This window comes from Triturus cristatus, chromosome 5_2, assembly GCF_964204655.1.
Source record: "Triturus cristatus chromosome 5_2, aTriCri1.1, whole genome shotgun sequence".
NCBI lineage: Eukaryota > Metazoa > Chordata > Amphibia > Caudata > Salamandridae > Triturus > Triturus cristatus.
Window position 1 is genome coordinate 1130026197 of NC_140588.1, and position 23266 is coordinate 1130049462.

Below are 23266 nucleotides of genomic sequence, written 5' to 3' on the forward strand. Positions count from 1 at the left end.
CCTCGGAGAATACATTTCTCAGGGCTATAACCGGTGTTCCTAAATGCTTCCCACTATTGCCCCTAAAATATGATTTGGGTAGAAGAGCAGTCACAGATTTAGTTAAGTTACGTCCGATTATTTATTGGCATAGGTTGTGGACTACCCCTGCACTTAAACATTATGCCGAGGGTTTTTTAGACATTATGAGTTTTGATGTATACCACAAAATTGGATGGCTGAAATCATTAAAGACATCCCTTATCGAGCTTGGTATGTGCCCACTTTGGGAAGATCCTACGAGAGCAATCTTCCCTTCCAAAAGTATCTTAAAGAGTGCTTACTGGGAGATGGTTGCCTCCCGACATTGGAGAAACTCTAGTGCTGGTTCAATGTCTGGTGAATTTTTGGAGGCAAAAATGTATCCCTGTTTAGAATCGTACTGGGACACTATTACCAGGCCTGGAGATAGGAAGCTCCTCTTCCAACTTCGAGCAGGTGCACTCCCCCTTAAATTTCTGACTGCTAAGTGGAATGGTGGATCTTTTGACACCTGCCCTGTTTGTGGTATTACTAAAGAAACCATCGGTCATTTTTTATTCTCTTGTAAATCCTATGCGGTACCAAGGCGCATTTGGTTGTCCCCAATGTGCAAAAATTTTGGGACAGATAGCAGTACTGTGGCCCTGCGTATTATATGCACCAGCACTACGACATGGGTCTCAGTAGCCACCGCAAAGTACTTAGGTTGGGCGTGGTCAATTAGAAGGAGATTGCTAGGTACTTAACTACTCTCCTAACTATTGCAGAGACTGCTAGCTACTTGACTATTCTCTGTTATGTTTTATCTTCGTGTTTTTATTAGCCATTTTATAACTATCTTAACTTATGCTTTTTAATAATCTTTCTCTTATTAATACAAGTAGAACAGTACATGCATATAGGATTAATAATCTTAGTTAAAAATTCTCTTTTTCTTGAAGTGTGCTTTGCATTTGATGCCAATGATTGAAGTTTAATCTTGTTTTAAAATGTATGTATTTGTATTTGTTTTATTGTATTTTGTTTTTGCTTTTATGAATGAAATTCGAATAAAGCATACTCTGACTGACCAATTTTTTTTTATTTGACTTAAACAGTGCACCTGTGCATGGGTCAGTATCAGATGTAAAGTTTGTGATGAATTAGGTTACTTTGGTCCTGAACAAGAGTGTAGAGAAAGTGAGACATTGATAGAAGTAGGTGTTGAAGTTTCAAGAAGAAATTATAAAGTTTAAGGTAATTTGTTGTGAAAGATCATATTATGTTTGCATTTGTTGTCGACGAACCCACTATAAAAATCAAACTAGGAATGTTGATCTGTTAAAAAGTGAAAAAGAAAACAATGATAAGTGGAAGGAATTTGCAACTTATTTATTGGTAGAAGATTGCTTTGATTTGGGTATTGATCAACGTATTTGTAAAGATTGTTATACCAAATTAGAGGATAACAAAATGCCAGCTAAAGCTGTATATAATTGTGGGAGAGTAGGATCTGCTTACTATGGTTACCCCCACTTTTTGCTGGTGTTTCACTGTTTTTCGACTTTAGTCTGGCTGGGGCCCTGCTATCCAGGACCCCAGCCCAGCTGCTTCCTCTCTAAAATGATTGCATGTACTTTAGGTACACTTCAGTTTGGTTACTGGGGTACCCTTGTGAGTCCCTAGTATATGGTACACTAGGTACTAAGGGCATAGGTATCCCAGAGGCCTACCAGGGACTGAAGCATATATTATGCCACCCCTGGGAAGCCATCCAAAATGGCACAACAGGACTGCTGCTGCAGCCTGGGTAAGGTGGTGCATGCACCCCTTACTAAGATATAGGTTACCTATATCTACCTTTAATCACTGACACATATAAGCCTATCAGTCACTCCTAAGGCAGGCCTTATCAATCCTGAAGGCAGAGTGCTTGGTTTTGTGTGAGAGGGTGCCCATGCATGAGCTGGGCCCCTCTGCAGCTTTCCGAGCCTATTCTCCGAGGCTGTTCTGTGATGCAGGCAGACCATATAATATTAAGCGCATTATAACCTCAAAGTAAATGCTAACTTTGGAATGGCTGCATCGAAACATGTCGTGTTTGGTGTCAAACGCTTTGGAATCCTACCCCCCGCCCCGCCATTCCTGGCAGCAGGGGTAGAATTCCACCCTTCTAAAGGGAGAGACATGTACACACTGGTCTAACCGGTAATAGTTTAAAAGAGCCCTGGCATCACAAAATGGATGCTGCAGCCACAGACACGAGTCTGACCTTCTGCTGGAGGAAACTCTATCAGGGGAGGCCTGGACAATAGCTTTCCTGTCACAGGGAGGTGTAACCACTTCCCAGACAGGCTTTAGTGTATTAGGCTGAGTGGGTGCACTCCATGAATGCTTTGAAAGTTTGCACTGGGGGCACACTTGGGTGCCTATCACGATCCGGCAAAAACCGGGTACGAACCGTCGGACGGAGCATAATCTCCGCCCGACGCGTACCCGGTCGTCAATTTTTACAAACAAGGAATTACGATTCGCACGGGTACACCATTACCGTACGATTCGTAAAAAAGCCCGACCGAACAAAAAACACCTACCAATGCGATCCGGGAAAGCGCCGACCTGACGTCGGGACGCTCGCAGCCAGCCATTCACGACCCAGGAATCACGATTCGCACCTACGTCACCCCGCACGGTGAATATTTTGCGGCAGCCAAAAACTGCCGGGAAATCAGGACGACGCGAACAAGGACCACCAGTACGCAACGGACAGACGACGCCGCGAACAAGGAGGACCAGTACGCGACGGACAGACATGGACCCGAACCTACGAGTCATCCCTGCCCTCATAGCAGTACACCTCCTCTACAGGTTACGACGCAGACGCCGCAGAAGGTCAGAATAACTAAGGGAGGGGGGAAAGTGGGGTGGGGTGGGGGTGGCACGACCAGGGCAGGCCACAAAACAACCACATAAGTCACACACCACACATGGCCTGGACATACCTGACTCCCATGCCCTGGTCACCACGAGGGGGTGGGGGCGTGTCCTGATAAGCCAGCGACCGCCACAACGGAAGTCCGTCACCACGCGAACCGGCAACACAACCAGACAGGTACATCCCGTACCCACGCCTGAAGAGCGTGGGTACGAGTCGGACCACGCCCACACACGTCACCCCAACAATGGCGGGACGGATCGCACCCACGTGGCAAAGGCCTGGGGACGGGCCGCACAAACATCACATAGCGTGGGGACGGATATGTACGGACCCTACCCCCACCCCGTATGCAAGGAGCGTACCCCCCAGCCCAACAGTGCAAGTATGACCCGTACCCCCACCCGCGTATGCATAGAGCGTACCCCCACCCCAACAGTGTAAGTTCGACCCGTACCCTCACCCGCGTATGCATGCAGCATACCCCCCATGCCAACAGTGTAAGTACGACTCGAACCCCCACCCACGAATGCAAGGAGCGTACCCCCCAGCCCAACAGTGTAAGTACGACCCGTACCCCCACCCGCAAATGCAAGGAGCGTACCCCCCAGCCCAACAGTGTAAGTACGACCCGTACCCCCACCCGCAAATGCAAGGAGCGTACCCCCCAGCCCAACAGTGTAAGTACGACCCGTACCCCCACCCGCGAATGCAAGGAGCGTACCCCCCAGCCCAACAGTGTAAGTACGACCCGTACCCCCACCCGCGAATGCAAGGAGCGTACCCCCCAGCCCAACAGTGTAAGTACGACCCGTACCCCCACCCGCGTATGCAAGGAGCGTACCCCCCATGCCAACAGTGTAAGAACGACTCGAACCCCCACCCACGAATGCAAGGAGCGTACCCCCCATGCCAACAGTGTCAGTACGACCCGTACCCCCACCCGCGGACGTACGGAGCGTACCCCCACCCCAACAGTGTAAGTTCGACCCGTACCCTCACCCGCGTATGCATGGAGCATACCCCCCATGCCAACAGTGTAAGTACGACTCGAACCCCCACCCACGAATGCAAGGAGCGTACCCCCCAGCCCAACAGTGTAAGTACGACCCGTACCCCCACCCGCGAATGCAAGGAGCGTACCCCCCAGCCCAACAGTGTAAGTACGACCCGTACCCCCACCCGCAAATGCAAGGAGCGTACCCCCCAGCCCAACAGTGTAAGTACGACCCGTACCCCCACCCGCGAATGCAAGGAGCGTACCCCCCAGCCCAACAGTGTAAGTACGACCCGTACCCCCACCCGCGAATGCAAGGAGTGTACCCCCCAGCCCAACAGTGTAAGTACGACCCGTACCCCCACCCGCGTTTGCAAGGAGCGTACCCCCCATGCCAACAGTGTAAGAACGACTCGAACCCCCACCCACGAATGCAAGGAGCGTACCCCCCAGCCCAACAGTGTAAGTACGACCCGTACCCCCACCCGCGAATGCAAGGAGCGTACCCCCCAGCCCAACAGTGTAAGTACGACCCGTACCCCCACCCGCGAATGCAAGGAGCGTACCCCCCATGCCAACAGTGTAAGTACGACCCGTACCCACACCCGCGGACGTACGGAGCGTACCCCCACCACACCAGTGTCAGTAGACTCGTACCCTCACCTCGAATGCATTGAGCGTACCCCCACCGTGTATGTGCCAAGCGCACATATCCTGAAATCGGAGGTGTGTGTGCAGAGTCCACCCAGCAGTGCCCTGAGACAGGAGGGGTGGGTGCCTATCACTCCCAGCAGTGCCCTGAGACAGGAGGGGTGTGTGCAGAGTCCTCCCAGCAGTGCCCTGAGACAGGAGGGGTGGGTGCCCATCACTCCCAGCAGTGCCCTGAGACAGGAGGGGTGTAACACATGTGTGTGAGGCCAGAATTATCCACATGCATACTGGCTACAAGGGAACATGTCCCCATGAACTCATGTCAACAGACTCCACACACAAGTACAGTGATCACCAAGGATGCCACGATTGTCGCAGGTGGAGACATGGCCCTGCATGCATGGCCAAAGTAGAAGGGCTCCGTCACACACACAGCTCATGTAGACACAGCTCTGCGCTAAACATTGGGAACACCCTGCAGGGAAGAAAGCTGGGTACACAGAGGAAGGAATACACCCTGGGACAAGTGCACCATGCAGTAACTGCTTACATGAACAAAGAAAGTTAGCCAACACCTTGTGATGGCACACAGATCACAGGGTCCCACCAATGAGCAGTACACTACTACATATCCCACACACCCAAACCCTTACACACCACCCAAAACCATGTAGCAGCCCCACCAACACCAATACCAGCATAGCAGTAGTGTGATAATGAAAACAAAATTAAGCTTTATTCAGCATGAGCACAATGTCCGTGGATCGCAGGCAGTTCAATCTTCACAAAGCCCATAGGGCAGTCAATGATTCTCAGCTGGATGGGGGACACAGTGGGATGCGTGTCCCCTACCTTGCCTGCACAGTCAAATGGCATCGTCTTCCACACTGGTGATGGCATCAGGGGGGGGGGGAAGCAACAGGCACCGCAGGGACATCAGGGCAAAGGGGCGGCGTTGTGGGTGCAGGGATGGAGGACTCCACCACAGGGGGTGGGTCAGTGCCAAAGGCGGAGGCCAGGATGGCACTACACACCTTTGCAAGGTCCTCCAGGGAGTCCCCTGCACCCGAAGGGACCTCAGGCCCCAAGGAGGGGGGGGGGTCAGAGGGATGGGTCGCAGCGCCACCGGGGGAGGGTGGAGACAGGGGGGGAGACTCAACCACCCTGACCGGGGACCTCCTTGACCGCTTGCGTGGTGGTGTAACTGTGGGGCTCAGGGACAGAGCGGCCATGAAGGAGTCCTTGGGGGAGATGTGGCCAGGAGAGCTGAGGGGAGGGGATTTGGAGGGAGTGGACTGGGTGGAATGCGGACTCCCACTATGGCTGCGTGTCACACGTTTGCCCCCCGACCCAGTGGGTGTGCCTACCTCACCCTGTGTGTGCGTGTCAGGAGGAGTGCGGTGGACCTTCCCTGCTGGTGTGGTGCCCGTGTCCGTTGATGTGGGTGCATGCCGACGTCTGGGTGTACGTGTGACAGGCATGGGAGTGGGAAGTGTGGATGGGGCAGGGGTAGGTGGGGGGAGGTCGCGCTGCAGGAGACCCACTGCTGCAGTCAGTGTGGAGTCGATGGACCTCAGCAAGTTGCGTTGGTCAGCCTGCGATGAATGAATGCCCTCCAAGAAAGCCTCGATGTTGGTGAGGGTTTTGCCGTGGGCATGGAGGACATTAAGGATCGCAGCCTGACCAACCTGCAGTTGCCGCTGGATGTCCACAGACTCTGCATTGGCGGCAGCAGTGGAGACAGGGGCAGGGGGTGCGGTGCCTGGCAGGAAGGAGACATGCTGTGACCGGGCACGCTGGGAAGGGACACGAGCAAGTGGGAGGCGGCTGGTGGAAACTGAGGGGGCGGTGCGAGGTGTTGTTCCGCTGTCAGCTGCTGGTGCAGCCTCCGCCCACTCGGAGACATCGTCCCCGGACCTGTCAGCTTCGTAGTCTGATGTGCCAGTTGACAGGTCCTCGGCCACACTCTCCTCCGCCTCTGTTCCACTCGATGTGCCAGACCCGATGTCACGGCTGGCACTGGTGCTCGGTCCCTCCGCCTGGTCTGTGTCCATGTCTCCCTCTGTGTCCCCCGACGATGCTGTGGGCAGGGTGGAGAGACAGAAATTAATCAGACACCTGTACACATCTGTCACATGAGTCCAATCTACATAGGTAACATTGCATGGCCTGAAAAGGAAGATCCCTAACATCTACTGAACAGGGTACCGATGTAGGGCATGAAACACACAGTTGGTTGAGCCACCATGCCACTGAAATACCATGGAGAGCATGAGACAATAGCTAAACACAGGAAAAGGAGTCTGACATAGCACCCAGGCCCTGGGGACAATCCAGCACTGCATCTGCACCACACAGCGTTGGCGAAAATACCGATGACCAGGGACCATATCCATGAACTTGAGACACATGCTGCATAGGTAATGCTGAAAACATGCACAACATGACTCGGTCACTGCACATTGCGTGTGTGTCCAGACACATCACACACTGCCCAGACCCAGCAAGTGGTAATCAGGATTTAACACATAGGCATTGCCCGCCCCAACAAGACCCTACACGAGGCAAATTGTTGAGACACAGGTGGCACCAACATCTCATAGTCTGGGTGATACACACAGGGGCAGGCAAAAAGCAAGATTGGACGCCAAACAGCCAAGGTGCACCTGTACAAATAATGAGGTACCAGTGCCCATCCTCAGATGAGTATAACAAGACACACAGGCACTGGCAACTGTGAGTATGAAGAAGGACAATCAGGTCAGGCTGCACAGTGGACACCTGTACAAAATAGCACGTCTATATACATGGTGACAGGGGACAATGGCACAGAGCACAACTTACGCTGTAGACACTGACAGTGGCCACGTTTATGATGACAGATACACCACTGAGGAAAAGGTGCCCCAGGGGACAGTAGTGGGCACGCAACTACATGCTACTGAATGGTAATGACTGCAACACACGTCACCATCCCTGCACTATGTGTATCGCACACTCATGCACATCATGTCACAGGCCACTACATGGGACATGCGCGCTGTAAGGCATGACACATGAGAGACCAACTCCCATGTCTGGAGTCAGCATCAGTGCCAACTGACATGGAACCCACATGCAGTGAACTTGACAGTGCACAGGCAAGGTCCCACAACCTGTTACACACCACCCCCACACATGATGCTACAGTCATTGTTCCCGTGGACAAAGCGCCAGCCTACATTACCCTGTGAAGGAGTGACTACACACAGACCAGGGAACACATTGCAAGGAGGGGAAGGGTGGCAGGGGCACAGCGCTATACTGGGGCAAACAGGATCTGCACAGCACCTTTAAACCCTGCCAGTGAATTCATGCTACTGTGCCCTTACAAATGCCGGTGACACACAACAAACACACATGTACCTACCCCCTTCCGGCTGCTGCATCGCCTGTAAGCGCCTCTCCAGGTCTGGAAAGACCACCGGCAGCACACGCCTGTGGAGGTGGCTCAGACGGCGGCGGCCGCGGTTCTTGTGGCTCTCAGGCGAGTCCCCCAGCAGGAGCCGTGCAATCCTCCGCGTCCAGCACCGGATATCCTGCCAGCGTTTCCTCACCTGGGGCAGGCTCCGCCTCCGACCATCCACACCCCTCACGGCACTGACGGCGGTCAGCCAGATCTGCTCCTTGGCAGTGGCGCCTACCTGTGAGGAGGAACAAGTGACACCACATCAATACACCAGCCACATGTCACAGAGAGACATATGGGTACAAATTAGCTGGTTACAACAAGGCATGTCATGCAGCCAACGCATTGCACCTTTGTCATAGGGACATCATCCCCTGGTGAGGGAAAAAGCACTACGTGCCACAGTGGGTACACAGGTGGAATGATGGCAATGTCACAATCAATGATCAAGGCTCACACTGTGCATCACACCCACCCCTCCTGTCTCAGGGCACTGCTGTGAGTGATAGGCCCCCACCCCTCCTGTCTCAGGGCACTGCTGTGAGTGATAGGCCCCCACCCCTCCTGTCTCAGGGCACTGCTGTGAGTGATAGGCCCCCACCCCTCCTGTCTCAGGGCACTGCTGGGAGGACTCTGCACACACCCCTCCTGGCTCAGGGCACTGCTGTGAGTTATAGGCCCCCACCCCTCCTGTCTCAGGGCACTGCTGTGAGTGATAGGCCCCCACCCCTCCTGTCTCAGGGCACTGCTGTGAGTGATAGTCCCCCACCCCTCCTGTCTCAGGGCACTGCTGTGAGTGATAGTCCCCCACCCCTCCTGTCTCAGGGCACTGCTGGGAGACATCAGGCACCCCCCCCTGGGACCCCCCCGACAGTACATGGCATGTGTGTTACACCTGGACGCAATGGCAGAAGTCACAGTCACCACATAGGGACAGTCTGTGGCAGTGGCCTATGCACTCACCTGATACCCTGGTCGCCCATACAGCATGGAGTACTGTGGGAGGATCACATCCAGCAGAGCCATGTTCTCCTCCAGGGTGAATGGCTGTGTCCTCTCCACAGCCCTTGACATGGTTCCAGGGAATCAGTAGCAGCAGCTGGGTCGACGAATGCAAAGATGTGCAGGCAAGTGCTCCCTCATGGGACCTGGCTGCCTTATATGTGCCCTTCTGCCCAGTCTCATGCACAGGAGTACAGAGAGATTGGTCACTCACATTTGCATCCTATGTTTCCACCAATCCCTTCAAACCTAGCAGTCTGTGGGTTCTCTATCGGTTTCATTCTCCTGCATGATGTCAGCCCCACAAACACATTGCAACAAAGTAGACAAATTCCAACTGACTTCTGCTGTGCACCTTCCAGAACAATTTCGAATTTTGAACTTGGTCTCCATGACAACCAGCATGCATGTAGGCCTTAATACTTGTCCCCTATGTAATTTGGAGCATCACACACAGGTACGGTGCGTGTGGGGGCCCTAGGGCACCCCAAATGCATGGCAACGGCCCGTACATGCATGCCTACGCTCTCCATCACTATGGGTCTGCACGCGTATGCGTACCCGTAGTGGTACGGACCGTACACTCGCATCTACGCTCTCCATCACTATGGGTCTGCACGCGTATGCGTACTCGTAGTGATAGTGAGCGTAGATGTGAGTGTACGGTCCGTACCACTACGGGTACGCATACGCGTGCAGACCCATAGTGATAGTGAGCGTAGATGCGAGTGTACGGTCCGTACCACTACGGGTACGCATACGCGTGCAGACCCATAGTGATAGTGAGCGTAGATGCGAGTGTACGGTCCGTACCACTACGGGTACGCATACGCGTGCAGACCCATAGTGATAGTGAGCGTAGATGTGAGTGTACGGTCCGTACCACTACGGGTACGCATACGCGTGCAGACCCATAGTGATAGTGAGCGTAGATGCGAGTGTACGGTCCGTACCACTACGGGTACGCATACGCGTGCAGACCCATAGTGATAGTGAGCGTAGATGCGAGTGTACGGTCCGTACCACTACGGGTACGCATACGCGTGCAGACCCATAGTGATAGTGAGTGTAGATGTGAGTGTACGGTCCGTACCACTACGAGTACGCATTCGCGTGCAGACCCATAGTGATAGAGAGCGTAGATGTGAGTGTACGGTCCGTACCACTACGGGTACGCATACGCGTGCAGACCCATAGTGATAGGGCCGTACACTCGCATCTACGCTCTCTATCACTATGGGTCTGCACGCGTATGCGTACTCGTAGTGGTACGGACCGTACACTCACATCTACGCTCTCCATCACTATGGGTCTGCACGCGTATGCGTACTCGTAGTGGTACGGACCGTACACTCACATCTACGCTCTCCATCACTATGGGTCTGCACGCGTATGCGTACTCGTAGTGGTACGGACCGTACACTCACATCTACGCTCTCCATCACTATGGGTCTGCACGCGTATGCGTACCCGTAGTGACACGGACCGTACACTCGCATCTACGCTCGCCATCACGATGGGTACACATACGGCAGCACTCCCACAGTGATTTGGGAACATGCACAGGCCCTCTCAGCAGCAGTACGGCGGATTTTACACATCACTGTGGTGATAGGCGACACACATGTAGGAATAGGGCGGACATACTTGTCCATGGATGGACATACTTGTCCAGGAATGGACATCAAGGCATCGTCTGTGCATTACCACATGTGTGGGGCACAGGCGTCACAGGCTGTGATGTGGAACATGCCTCCTGAGTGGAGAAGGCACCAGATGTATGATGAGATGTGTACATGTGTACTGTGTGAGGGTGCAATGTGTGCCAGGCATGCCCTTGACTCCTTTGACATGTGTGCATGTGGGACTGCGCACTTGGGGTGAGCGTCACTGGCATGGCACGGACACCAACACACGGAAGTGTCCCATGATGCCCGGTACAGGGGTCATGACACATGACTTATCACTACCCACAGTGCACAATGTGACTATGCCATATATGTGTCCGGGATTTACATCAGGTTGATGTTGTAGCACCCTCAAAAGCTGCAGCCGTTGCAGCAACCAACATGTGGCTGTGTGTAGATTGTCATTGCACACTGTTCCCAACACCATGCCACATGTGTTATCGGATGTGAGGTGCACATGTATGCAAGGGACACGGAGTAGCGTGACAAGGCCATGTCAGCAAACTCACAAGGAATGTGTGGTGAGTCATGACATGTGCACCTTCATGGCAAGGTGTGTGGGCTGGACTAGTGTAATGTCATGTGACCTGTGGCTCAAGTGTTCCGCTGCCAGTCTCTGCAATCGGCATCACACTTCTGCTGATGTGTGGGTGTATGTCACTCCTGTCTTGCGTCGGGCAGTGCACTTGCACTGGGACACAGCTATTTCCATGGCGTGGCATGGGGAGGTTCTCAATCACCGTGTGTAGCTGGGTCTTGGAAGGAGTGTCACCTTGCATCCATACGTGTCCTGGGCATGTAGCACATGCCTGACTCCCTATGTGGCATGTGTGTATTGCCAGATTTACATGTGCTCAGTAGACATGAGTTGTTCTCGTAGTGCACTCACTCTTCCTTGTCACTTCCAAATTACTGCAGAGCGCCTCCTGTTGCCCGAAGAATTCCAGACTTGGCCACCATGCAGGAGAATGACAGGATCCGGCTCTACCGCTTCACCCAACCGTTGATTCTGGAGCTGACGGCGAGACTGGCACCACACCTGCAACCGCAGCACAGGTATCCTACGGCACTGACACCCCAGCTGAAGGTAATGGCTGCCCTACATTTCCTTGCCACGGGTACCTTCCAAAATACCATAGCTCATGTTGGTGGCATGTCCCAGAGCATGTTAAGCGGTGTGCTGCATGATTTCTTGGAGGCCATGTTGATTCACCTGGATGACTTCATCAAGTTCCCAACCCCTGAACAGATGACTGAGGTCAAGCGTGGTTTCTATGCCCTGGGAGGGATGCCCCATGTCATTGGGTCCATAGATGGGACACATGTAGGTTTGGTACCACCACACGCACGGGAGGTGGCGTACCGCAATCGGAAGCACTACCACTCCATCAATGCCCTTGTGGTGTGTCTGTCCAACATGGTGATTTCACATGTCTGTGCTCGTTTCCCAGGATCAGCACACGATGCCTACATCATGAGGCGTAGCGGGATGCCTGATATGATGATGCAGCTGCGCAACGAACGGGCATGTGTTGTTGGTGGGTACAGTCTGTCTGTCCTGTATTCTGTTTGGCCGAGCAGCACTACCGCTTCACCAGTTCTAACGATATCCATGTGCTTTCCATTTAGGGGACGCTGGCTATCCCAACATGCCTTGGCTGCTGACACCTCTCCGCAACCCCATCACGCCGGCCCAGCTCCGCTACAACACCGCCCATGGCCGGACAAGGCGAGTGATAGAGAGGACGTTTGGCATGCTGAAGAGCCGATTCCGGTGCCTCCACAAGACCGGCGGCGCACTCCCATATGCCCCGGCAAAGGTTTGCAAGATCTTCATGGTCTGCTGCATGCTGCACAACATGGCAGTTGAAAGAGCTGTGCCACTCATCCTGAATCAACATGACGAGGACCATCCACCCGTGGAGGACGAAGGGCTTGGCAATGGGGCTAGTGATGTGGAGGATGTGGAGCCGCAAGAGGACATCCGGACTCGGCTCATACGCGACTTCTTTGCTTAGTGGTGAGTACCAGTGTCTGAGTGTGCACGCCTTGGTCCCCGTGTGGCATGTGTTGTGATGCGTGTCTCCACCTGCATGTATGGCACGTGAGTCAGAGGTGTGTGTGGGTGTGTCACTGGAGTGATGGTGGCAGTGATGGTAGTATTTCCCCACTCATAATTGTGACCTAGCATGTTGTCATCCATACATGTGTCGAGTCAATGCACATGCAAGTGGCTGTGCTTTTTGTGGCTGACTTCTTGTGTGTCTCTCTTCCCCAGGTACCTGCGCATGCCGTCTTCTGGTTGCATTGTTGTGGCACTGCTATTCCTCATGGACATGGCATCGTGGGCTGACTCAGCGTTACAGGCACGGACACGTTTGGAAGTCTCCATGGGGTAAGGGATGCATCTGGGGTGTATTGGGTGTGGCAGTTGTTCACGATGTGTGCACACTGCCCCGGTCGGGGTTTGGTTCCTCTGCAGACATGTGGCATCCCCATGGGACACGACATGCAGCTGGGTACACCTGAATAGATGGGCTGCCTGGTTGTCAGTCATCAGTGATGGGATAATGGATTGTGATGAAGGCATCAATGTGTGTGACACTGCCCTCGGACACATACGGTTAACATTGTCTTGACATGGCGTGGGACTTCCACATCAGCGGATGTATGGTGTATGGCAGTCTCTCCGTGAGCAGCTGTGGGTATTTAGCTGTTAGCCGACACTTGTGTGCCAGTTCCATGGCTATCACGCATTTGTGCTGCAGAAGGGGGGTGCCAGTGTTGGAGCCACATGTTACTCCACATGATGTGTTCATGTGTACTTCAAGTTGCCTCTGCAATCCCAAACACATGACTATTAAAGGTGTCCCTATGCCTCCAAGGTGCCTCTTCTCAGTCAATGCTGGTGTGTTGGCACGGTGCATCCTGCATGTCTGGCATGGTATTCCCTGATTGTGGCTATGTGTCAATGTGTCGAGTGGCAAGATGCAAGCTGTGTGTGTGTGCTGAGACTGTGTATTGGGCATGATGTCCATGACTGTGTGGGTATTGTGACATGTGCCATCCCCATGCATCCAACGTTGTCCATGACCCCATTCTCTGCATCCACCGGACTCAAGCTTGCAGGACATGGTTCTGCCACCTGTCTACACGTACCTGGGTGCCCCCCAGGACACGGGCCAGGATCCCTGACCTCTGCGCATGACTGTTGCTGTACTCAATGTGTCTGTCAGCACGGTTGTTCGGCCACCCCCTCAGCTGGTTCTGACCATCACGGGTGTGTATGGTGCTCCATGTCTGTCTTGCCTAAAAAACTGTGACCCATGTGTCCTGTGCCAGACTCAGGCCCCAGGGTGTGGATGGTTGAAGTGAACAGATGACTCAGGCATGTTTAGACTGTACAAGACACATGTTAGGTAATAATGCTACCAGCAGGCATCTACTCTTAATAGTGTGATTTATTATTGGGGGGGGGGGGACAAAGTGAGGGGCTTTCCGGGATTAGGGAATCCAAAGTTCAGTAGGGGAGTTGGTGTCCTTGCCATTGGAAATCCTCAGAGTCCATGCCACAGTCTTTGTCAACATTGGTCAGCCAGTGACCAGCAGGGCCATGTGGCAGAGAATGTCTCTTGATGCTGTGATGCTGTTGCTCCAGTGGGCCAGGTGCCAGGCCAGGTGTCCTGGGAGATGGTGATGTAGCAGCCACCCTCACGGTCCTTTCCGTGGACGACCCGGCTTCCTGCGGGGAACCTCAGCAGCAGGCCGTGACGACGTCTGGGATGCTCCGTCGGATGTTTCCTCCTCCTCCTCATGATCCCTCCCTGTGGGTGGTGATGTTCTCCGCCTTCTGGCAGAGGGAGGGTCGGCCATGGTGTCGGCCATCCGACGGAGTTCAGCGTGAATCCCCTGGGACGCCGTCACTTGCTCAGCCTGTCTGTCCTCCATCCTCCGTTGGTGTACCTGTAGACAGGCTATTAGCTCCGCATGTTGCTGGGCCTGCTGGACCTTGATCCCCTCGAGGACGGACACAACCTGGGCCATGCCCGTGGTGTCCTGCCGGTATGAGTCCAGGATGTTACGGACATGGGAAAATACTGGATCCCCAGCCAACTGGTCAGGCTCGCGCCTCCGCCGTCCTCCACTCCCACCACCCCTGCCCACTTGCGTCTGGCCTGCACTTGTGGGCACATCGGGTCTCCGGGACCCCTGAGGGGTGGCATTGGCGTTGTCGCCTGCCTCCTCCTGGGTGCCCGGGACACCGTGTCCCTCCTGGCGAGCCTGGCTGCATTGTGGTGTTGGGGCAGGGATCCTGGGTGTCTCCTGGGATGTGGCAGGAGTGGGGGTGGTGGTTGGCACGGTTGTACCTGACGCAGGTGCTGCAGGTGGTTGGACACCAGAGGGGCCAGGTCGGTCGGGGTCGTCCGCAGAGTGGTGAGAGTGGTCGCTGCCGGTGGGATCGGTCTCCTGCAGATCCGGGTCCTGTGAGTGTTCCCCCCCAGTGTTGGGGGGTGCAGCACGACGTTGACCTGTGTGTGAGAGAGAAAATGTTAATTTGGATCCATGCAACATCCATGTTTCATCCGTTACAAAGTTGGCACATTTCCTCTTGGAATTAGGATCTGTCTTGCATTCCACTCACAGTGCACTTGTGCATGTGTGTGTCCCATGGGCACCAATTTGGCCCCTTTAACTATGTGTGGCACAGTCTTACTTGCTGCGTCAAGTGTGACTGCAGTCAGCAGTGGAGTGTGCATGTGTGCCGAGCTATGCATTTGCGCCTTCCTTGTAGCACTGTACATGTGCACATGGAGTGGATCCACACACTTATATGATGCAGGTGGCTGTCCTTGTGCTCGTGTACAGGTTGTGACATGGCCCTGCGTTTTGCCATGATGAAGAGGGGGGGTTCTGGCACTGGCCACCCTTGTCTACATGCACGCAGTCCACCTGCTGACGAGCAGACATTCCCACACACCAAAGGACTGATTTGCTCTCCCTGTGTCTCCCTCCTTCTCTGTCCCCCTCTCCCTCCCTCTCTGTCCCCCTCTCCCTCCCTCTGTGTGTCAGCCTCCTCCCTGTGTCCATCTTCCTGTGTCTCCCTCCCTCTCTGTCCCCCTCTCCCTCCCTCTGTGTCCCCCTCTCCCTCCCTCCGTGTGTCACCCTCTGTCACCTTGGCCCAGCTTCCTGGGCACACACTGTTAGCAGATCTTTGAGTGGCCCTTGGCCTGTTGATGTGAGTTTGTTTCTGATCTCCAGGCACCCATTTTGTCTGCTGTGTGTCTGTGCGCTGCTGCTGTGGTGGTGTGTGCTGCCACTCTTTCACACTGTTGGCTGTTCATTAGCTGCTGGCATGTGCAAAACAGTGCCTTCACCCCCATGTGTTGATGCAAGGCGTCCGCCATTTGCTGGCAAGTCATTCCTGTGTTGGGACACAGTGTTTGTCTGGCTGTGACCTAGGCCATATGGGCAGAGGGCATTGTTGTCTGCTTTGGAGTCGCACTATGTGATTCTTGGTGCCCAGCCTCCCGCCATCCGGGTTACCGTGTCATGTGTTGTTGTCTTCTGTGGCCTGTGACTTGACATTGTCCAGCTGGGTGCATGGGGCATGGTGGCAGCAGTGGCATGTGCCTGCTCATGGAGTGTGGTTGAGTAATGCGATGGCTTGTGGTGGTTGCGTGCCTGTTATTAATTTTGGTTGTGGTTGCAGTTCCCCCCATGTGAGGTGCGTTGTTTGTGTACTCACCCGGGTCTCGGAGTCCTTCTACTCCTTCAACTGCCTCCACCGGCAGTATGGCCATCACCCTCTCCTCCCAGGGATGGTACTGTACGGCTCTGCGGGAGGGCCCTCCTCCGGTGGCGTTGGCCTGGTCGTGTTCCTCCTGTCTCTTGGCTCTGACCCTCCTCCGCAGATCGTACCACCTGTTCTGGCAATCCTGCTTGGTCCTCCTGGTGTCCGCAACAGCATTCACAGCATCGACGATGGTCTGCCACATGGCTGTTTTGGCTGCCTGGCTGGTGCTTCTGACCAATGTTCCTAAGATCTGTGGCTCGACTCTGAGGATTTGATCAACAAGGACCTCCAACTCTCGGTGACTGAACTTTGGATTCTTGGTAGTGGGCATGGTGAGGGGTGTGGGTGGGGATGGTGTGGGTGTGGGGGGTGTGTGGATGTTGGGGGGGGTGTGGATGGTTGTGTGTGTGTGTGAATGTGATGAGAGGGTGTTTGTGAGGGTGGTCGTGTGAAGGTGTGCAAGTGTAAGATGTGGTGTCGCTTGTAGTCTGGTTCTGTGGTGTCTGGCAGCAGTGGGTCTGTTGCAAAGGCTCATGGTTTGTGTGTGTGGGCCCTTTTCATTGGTCCATGGGTGGGTGTGGCAGTGTTTGAATTTTGGGTGGGTGTGTTATAAGGAGTGGTGGTGTATTGGGCCTCTGTTTGTTTTTGACAGTTGCAGGTCAGTGATTGTGTTATTTTAGTGGTTGTTGGCCATGTTTAGTGGCTGTGTGCCTTTCGAATGGTGTATTGTTGAGTTGTTTTGTTTTGTCCTTGTTGTGTACGTGCGTTTTGAGCGTGTGTACGGTGTGTACATGGGCCATTTGGTTGTACGATTTTGTCCTTGTGTGTGGCTTTGTACGACTTGTACATGCGGTTGTGATGTTGGGGCATGGGGTGCGCTCCGTACTTAGGAGGTTGTGTTGGGGGTGCGCCAGGAACGTACTGGGGTGGGGGTACGACTGGAACATACTGGGGTGTGGGTACGACTGGAACGTACTGGGGTGTGGGTAGACGGGGCTATGACACGTCCTGGGGTGGGGGTGTGGCTCGCACGTACTGGGGTGTAGGTACACGGGGGGTACGACACGTACAGGGGTGGGGGGGTGTCCATGGACGATGGTACGACACGTACTGGGGTGGGGGGGTGTACATTGACGGTGGTACGACACGTACTGGGGTGGGGGTACGACTGGAACGTACTGGGGTGTGGGTGGACGGGGCTATGACACGTCCTGGGGTGGGGGTGTGGCTCGCACGTACTGGGGTGTGGGTACACGGGGGGTACGACACATACTGGGGTGTAGGTACACGGGGGGTACGACACGTACAGGGGTGGGGGGGTGTACATGGACGGTGGTACGACACGTACTGGGGTGGGGGGGTGTACATTGACGGTGGTACGACACGTACTGGGGTGGGGGTACGACTGGAACGTACTGGGGTGTGGGTACGACTGGAACGTACTGGGGTGTGGGTAGACGGGGCTATGACACGTCCTGGGGTGGGGGTGTGGCTCGCACGTACTGGGGTGTAGGTACACGGGGGGTACGACACGTACAGGGGTGGGGGGGTGTCCATGGACGATGGTACGACACGTACTGGGGTGGGGGGGTGTACATTGACGGTGGTACGACACGTACTGGGGTGGGGGTACGACTGGAACGTACTGGGGTGTGGGTGGACGGGGCTATGACACGTCCTGGGGTGGGGGTGTGGCTCGCACGTACTGGGGTGTAGGTACACGGGGGGTACGACACGTACTGGGGTGTAGGTACACGGGGGGTACGACACGTACAGGGGTGGGGGGTGTACATGGACGGTGGTACGACACGTACTGGGGTGGGGGGGTGTACATTGACGGTGGTACGACACGTACTGGGGTGGGGGTACGACTGGAACGTACTGGGGTGTGGGTAGACGGGGCTATGACACGTCCTGGGGTGAGGATGTGGCTCGCACGTACTGGGGTGTAGGTACACGGGGGGTACGACACGTACTGGGGTGGGGGTACGACTGGAACGTACTGGGGTGTGGGTAGACGGGGCTATGACACGTCCTGGGGTGGGGGTGTGGCTCGCACGTACTGGGGTGTAGGTACACGGGGGGTACGACACGTACAGGGGTGGGGGGGTGTACATGGACGGTGTTACGACACGTACTGGGGTGGGGGGGTGTACATTGACGGTGGTACGACACGTACTGGGGTGGGGGTACGACTGGAACGTACTGGGGTGTGGGTGGACGGGGCTATGACACGTCCTGGGGTGGGGGTGTGGCTCGCACGTACTGGGGTGTAGGTACACGGGGGGTACGACACGTACTGGGGTGTAGGTACACGGGGGGTACGACACGTACAGGGGTGGGGGGGTGTACATGGACGGTGGTACGACACGTACTGGGGTGGGGGGGTGTACATTGACTGTGGTACGACACGTACTGGGGTGGGGGTACGACTGGAACGTACTGGGGTGTGGGTAGACGGGGCTATGACACGTCCTGGGGTGGGGGTGTGGCTCGCACGTACTGGGGTGTAGGTACACGGGGGGTACGACACGTACTGGGGTGGGGGTACGACTGGAACGTACTGGGGTGTGGGTAGACGGGGCTATGACACGTCCTGGGGTGGGGGTGTGGCTCGCACGTACTGGGGTGTAGGTACACGGGGGGTACGACACGTACTGGGGTGGGGGTACGACTGGAACGTACTGGGGTGTGGGTAGACGGGGCTATGACACGTCCTGGGGTGGGGGTGTGGCTCGCACGTACTGGGGTGTAGGTACACGGGGGGTACGACACGTACAGGGGTGTAGGTACACGGGGGGTACGACACGTACAGGGGTGGGGGGGTGTACATGGACGGTGGTACGACACGTACTGGGGTGGGGGGGTGTACATTGACGGTGGTACGACACGTACTGGGGTGGGGGTACGACTGGAACGTACTGGGGTGTGGGTAGACGGGGCTATGACACGTCCTGGGGTGGGGGTGTGGCTCGCACGTACTGGGGTGTAGGTACACGGGGGGTATGACACGTACTGGGGTGGGGGTACGACTGGAACGTACTGGGGTGTGGGTAGACGGGGCTATGACATGTCCTGGGGTGGGGGTGTGGCTCGCACGTACTGGGGTGTAGGTACACGGGGGGTACGACACGTACTGGGGTGGGGGTACGACTGGAACGTACTGGGGTGTGGGTAGACGGGGCTATGACACGTCCTGGGGTGGGGGTGTGGCTCGCACGTACTGGGGTGTAGGTACACGGGGGGTACGACACGTACAGGGGTGGGGGGGTGTACATGGACGGTGGTACGACACGTACTGGGGTGGGGGGGTGTACATTGACGGTGGTACGACACGTACTGGGGTGGGGGTACGACTGGAACGTACTGGGGTGTGGGTAGACGGGGCTATGACACGTCCTGGGGTGGGGGTTCGACTGGAACGTACTGGGGTGTACCTAGACGGGTGGGGGTATACATATACGGGGGGTACGTGTCGGACGTACGGGGGCTGGGGGGAGTGTTGGGCGCGTATGCGGGCACATGTCCCCATGGTTGCTGTAGGAGTTCGGTGCGGACGGTGTTTTTTCCATACGGTTGTAACCTCGGACGCACGGGATGGATCGTGATTCCTAGGTCGGACTTGGTTTTTCACGTTTGTAAGGTAAATCGTCCGAGGACGTGTCGGACACATTTTCCAACCCGGGGACGTGTGGGGAATGATTCCCAGTGCGGTTCGTATGGACTTTTTACCATGCGAATCGTGATTGCCAGTTCGTACGGCACTTGTACGATTCGTACGGTAAAAAGACCCGATACGAGTCGCACGGGGGAATTTTTTGCCGGATCGTGATCGGCACCTTGGTGTCCCTGTGCATAACCCAGTTTGGAAACCAGTTGCAGGGGCTACCAGCCCCTGCTCTGGTGTGAAACTGGACAAAGGAAATGGGTGTAACCACCCCTTTTTCCAGACCCTCCCATAGGTGGGTCCCCTGAGTATGTCCAACCCCTTTTCTTAGTATAAGTAAGGGACCCCTGGCAACAGGACATTAGATTACACCTCGACGAAACTCTGAAACTGAATCCTGGAACTTTGATGCTCTACTAAAGACTAGAGGACAGAAGAATGTCCCTTGGAGTCAAGGAGTGACTCCCCTGTTCAAGCAGGCACCAACGAAGTATCTTTCCGGTCTGCATTTCCGAAGCTCCCGACAGACTCCGAAGTATGTGCGACACAGGAAGAGGTTTTCCAGACTTCTCAGGGGCCTACGCGGGTCCCCAGCAAAGCTGAAACCCGCAGCCCTCATGAGTGATGTGCAACCGGAACCCCTGGACACCGTGCACATTTGCTAAGTGCATTGACTTCCCAAGCTTTCCTGAAGTTGCGCATTGGGTTACTTGTAGCCCAAATCCCGAGTATCATCTGCACCAAAGATTGTGGGCCTACACACTGTGAGAAAAAGTGGCTCTGTATATACTGTTCCCAAGTAGGTACAGGGTGTACAGAGACCACAGTCCACAGAGGTTTGGCAGAGGCTAAAGTTAGATATAACCTTACTCTCTAAAGTGGTAGCTTGGTCGAGCAGTAAGGCAGCATCAGAGGTCAGTGTAAAGCATTTGTTGCACACACTCAGTCAGAAAATGGTCTCACACACTCAATAATTGAACTCTAGGCCAATGGTTTATATATAAAAAATATATGCTTGTTTTATTTTAGAACCAACAATAGGTATTAAAATATACTTTCTCAGAAGGAGATGCTTTATATAAATGCTTTTGCAATATGCAATTGACTTTTGTAGAAATTTACAAGTGGTTGCAATAGGCAACACAATTTTAAACACAATACTGCATTGAGCTCAATGGAAGTTTCAAGTTATTTGCAACAGATTACTTTTAGGATTACTTTTGGATATCCAGGACTGGATCCTAGATTCAGTCGGTGAGCAGCCAAAATATTGAAAATGAAATATCGAGATACACTAATATCGAGTTTTAAATATCGAAGGGACACAATATCGATGTCAAGAATATCGATGGACAGAATATCGACTCTAAGGTAAGTAATATCGATTTTTTTATATCGATGTTAGTAATATCGAAGTTAGTAATATCGATATCAAATATATCGATGTTACTAATATCGATGTCACTAATATCGATATTTATAATATTGCTATGTATTTTATTATGTATTTAATATGTATGTGTTAATTATTTTTTGTTAAGTGTTCTATTGGTTTTAAAATATATGTATACAATTTTTATATGTTAATAATGTTTTTTTTAAGTTAATTTTGTGTTTTAGTACCGTAGCGGGTTGTGGGTTTATAGGGGAATAGGGTGGGAAGTAATTTAAATATATGAATTTTATTATACATTTTTGGGAATTATAAATTATTTTTAAATAATTTTTGCGTTTAAATTCTGTAGCGGGTTGTGGGTTTATACGGGAACAGGGTGGGAAGTAATTTAATTATAAAAATTAATTATAAAATTTTAGGAATTATAAACTAATTTTAAATAATTCTTGCGTTTAAATTCTGTAGCGGGTTGTGGGTTTATAGGGGATTAGGGTGGGAAGTAATTTAATTATATGAAATTAATTATACATTTTTAGGAATTATAAAAATATTTTAAATAAATTTTGCGTTTAAATTCTGTAGCGGGTTGTGGGTTTATAGGGGAATAGGGTGGGAAGTAATTTAATTGTAATTAAGTGATATTTTTATTTATTTATTGGTATTGATAATTATATTATTGTTAATTAAGTATTAATCGGTAATTAATTTTTATTAATTGGTAATTGCTTTTTATTAATTGGTAATTAGTTTTTATTATTGATTAATTGATAATTATGTTAACTGTATTATTTTATTATTTGAGTGTTTTGTGCGTTTATAGGGGAATAGTGTTGGAAGTAATTGAAATCTAATTAAGTAATTATTAAATTTGTTGTTGGATATTGATAATTAATTAATTGGAGAATTATTATTAATTGGTAAATATTTTAAATTATAATATTTTGGTTCTGAAAAATAATTTATTGTTGATTAATAATCAATTGGTAATTAAATATGTATACATATTATTTATTGATATTTCTAATTAATATAGTAATACGTAATTATTAATTGGTAATTCATGTATAATAATTATGTTTTTGTTATAAAAAATATGTAATTGTTTATTTTTTTTAATTGGTAATTAATGTTTGCTAAATATTTTTTTGTATAAAATATGTAATTGTTAAATAATTTTTAATTGGTAACTAATAATCCCTAATTATTATTTATTGGTATTTATTAATAATTTATTGCTAATTAATTATTTATTGGTAGTTATGTGTTTAATAAATATTGGTATTTGTAAGTAATTTTGAGTTATTTAATAATTAAATTATTAATTATTTTAAATAATTATTTTATTTATAAGTATGTTATTTTTAACTTCTAAGCTATCCAACACTTTCCCTACTGTTGCACTCTCTGGAGTTAGAATAGTAATTTTTGCCCCTACGCTATCCAACACTTTCCCTACTGTTGCACTCTCTGGAGTTGGAATAGTAATTTTTACCCCTACGTTATCCAACACTTAACCTACTGTTGCACTCTCTGGAGTTGGAATAGTAATTTTTACCCCTACTCTATTCAACACTTTCCCTACTGTTGCACTCTCTGGAGTTGGAATAGTAATGTTTACCCTTACGCTATCCAACACTTTCCCTACTTTTGCACTCTCTGGAGTTGGAATAGTAATTTTTACCCCTACG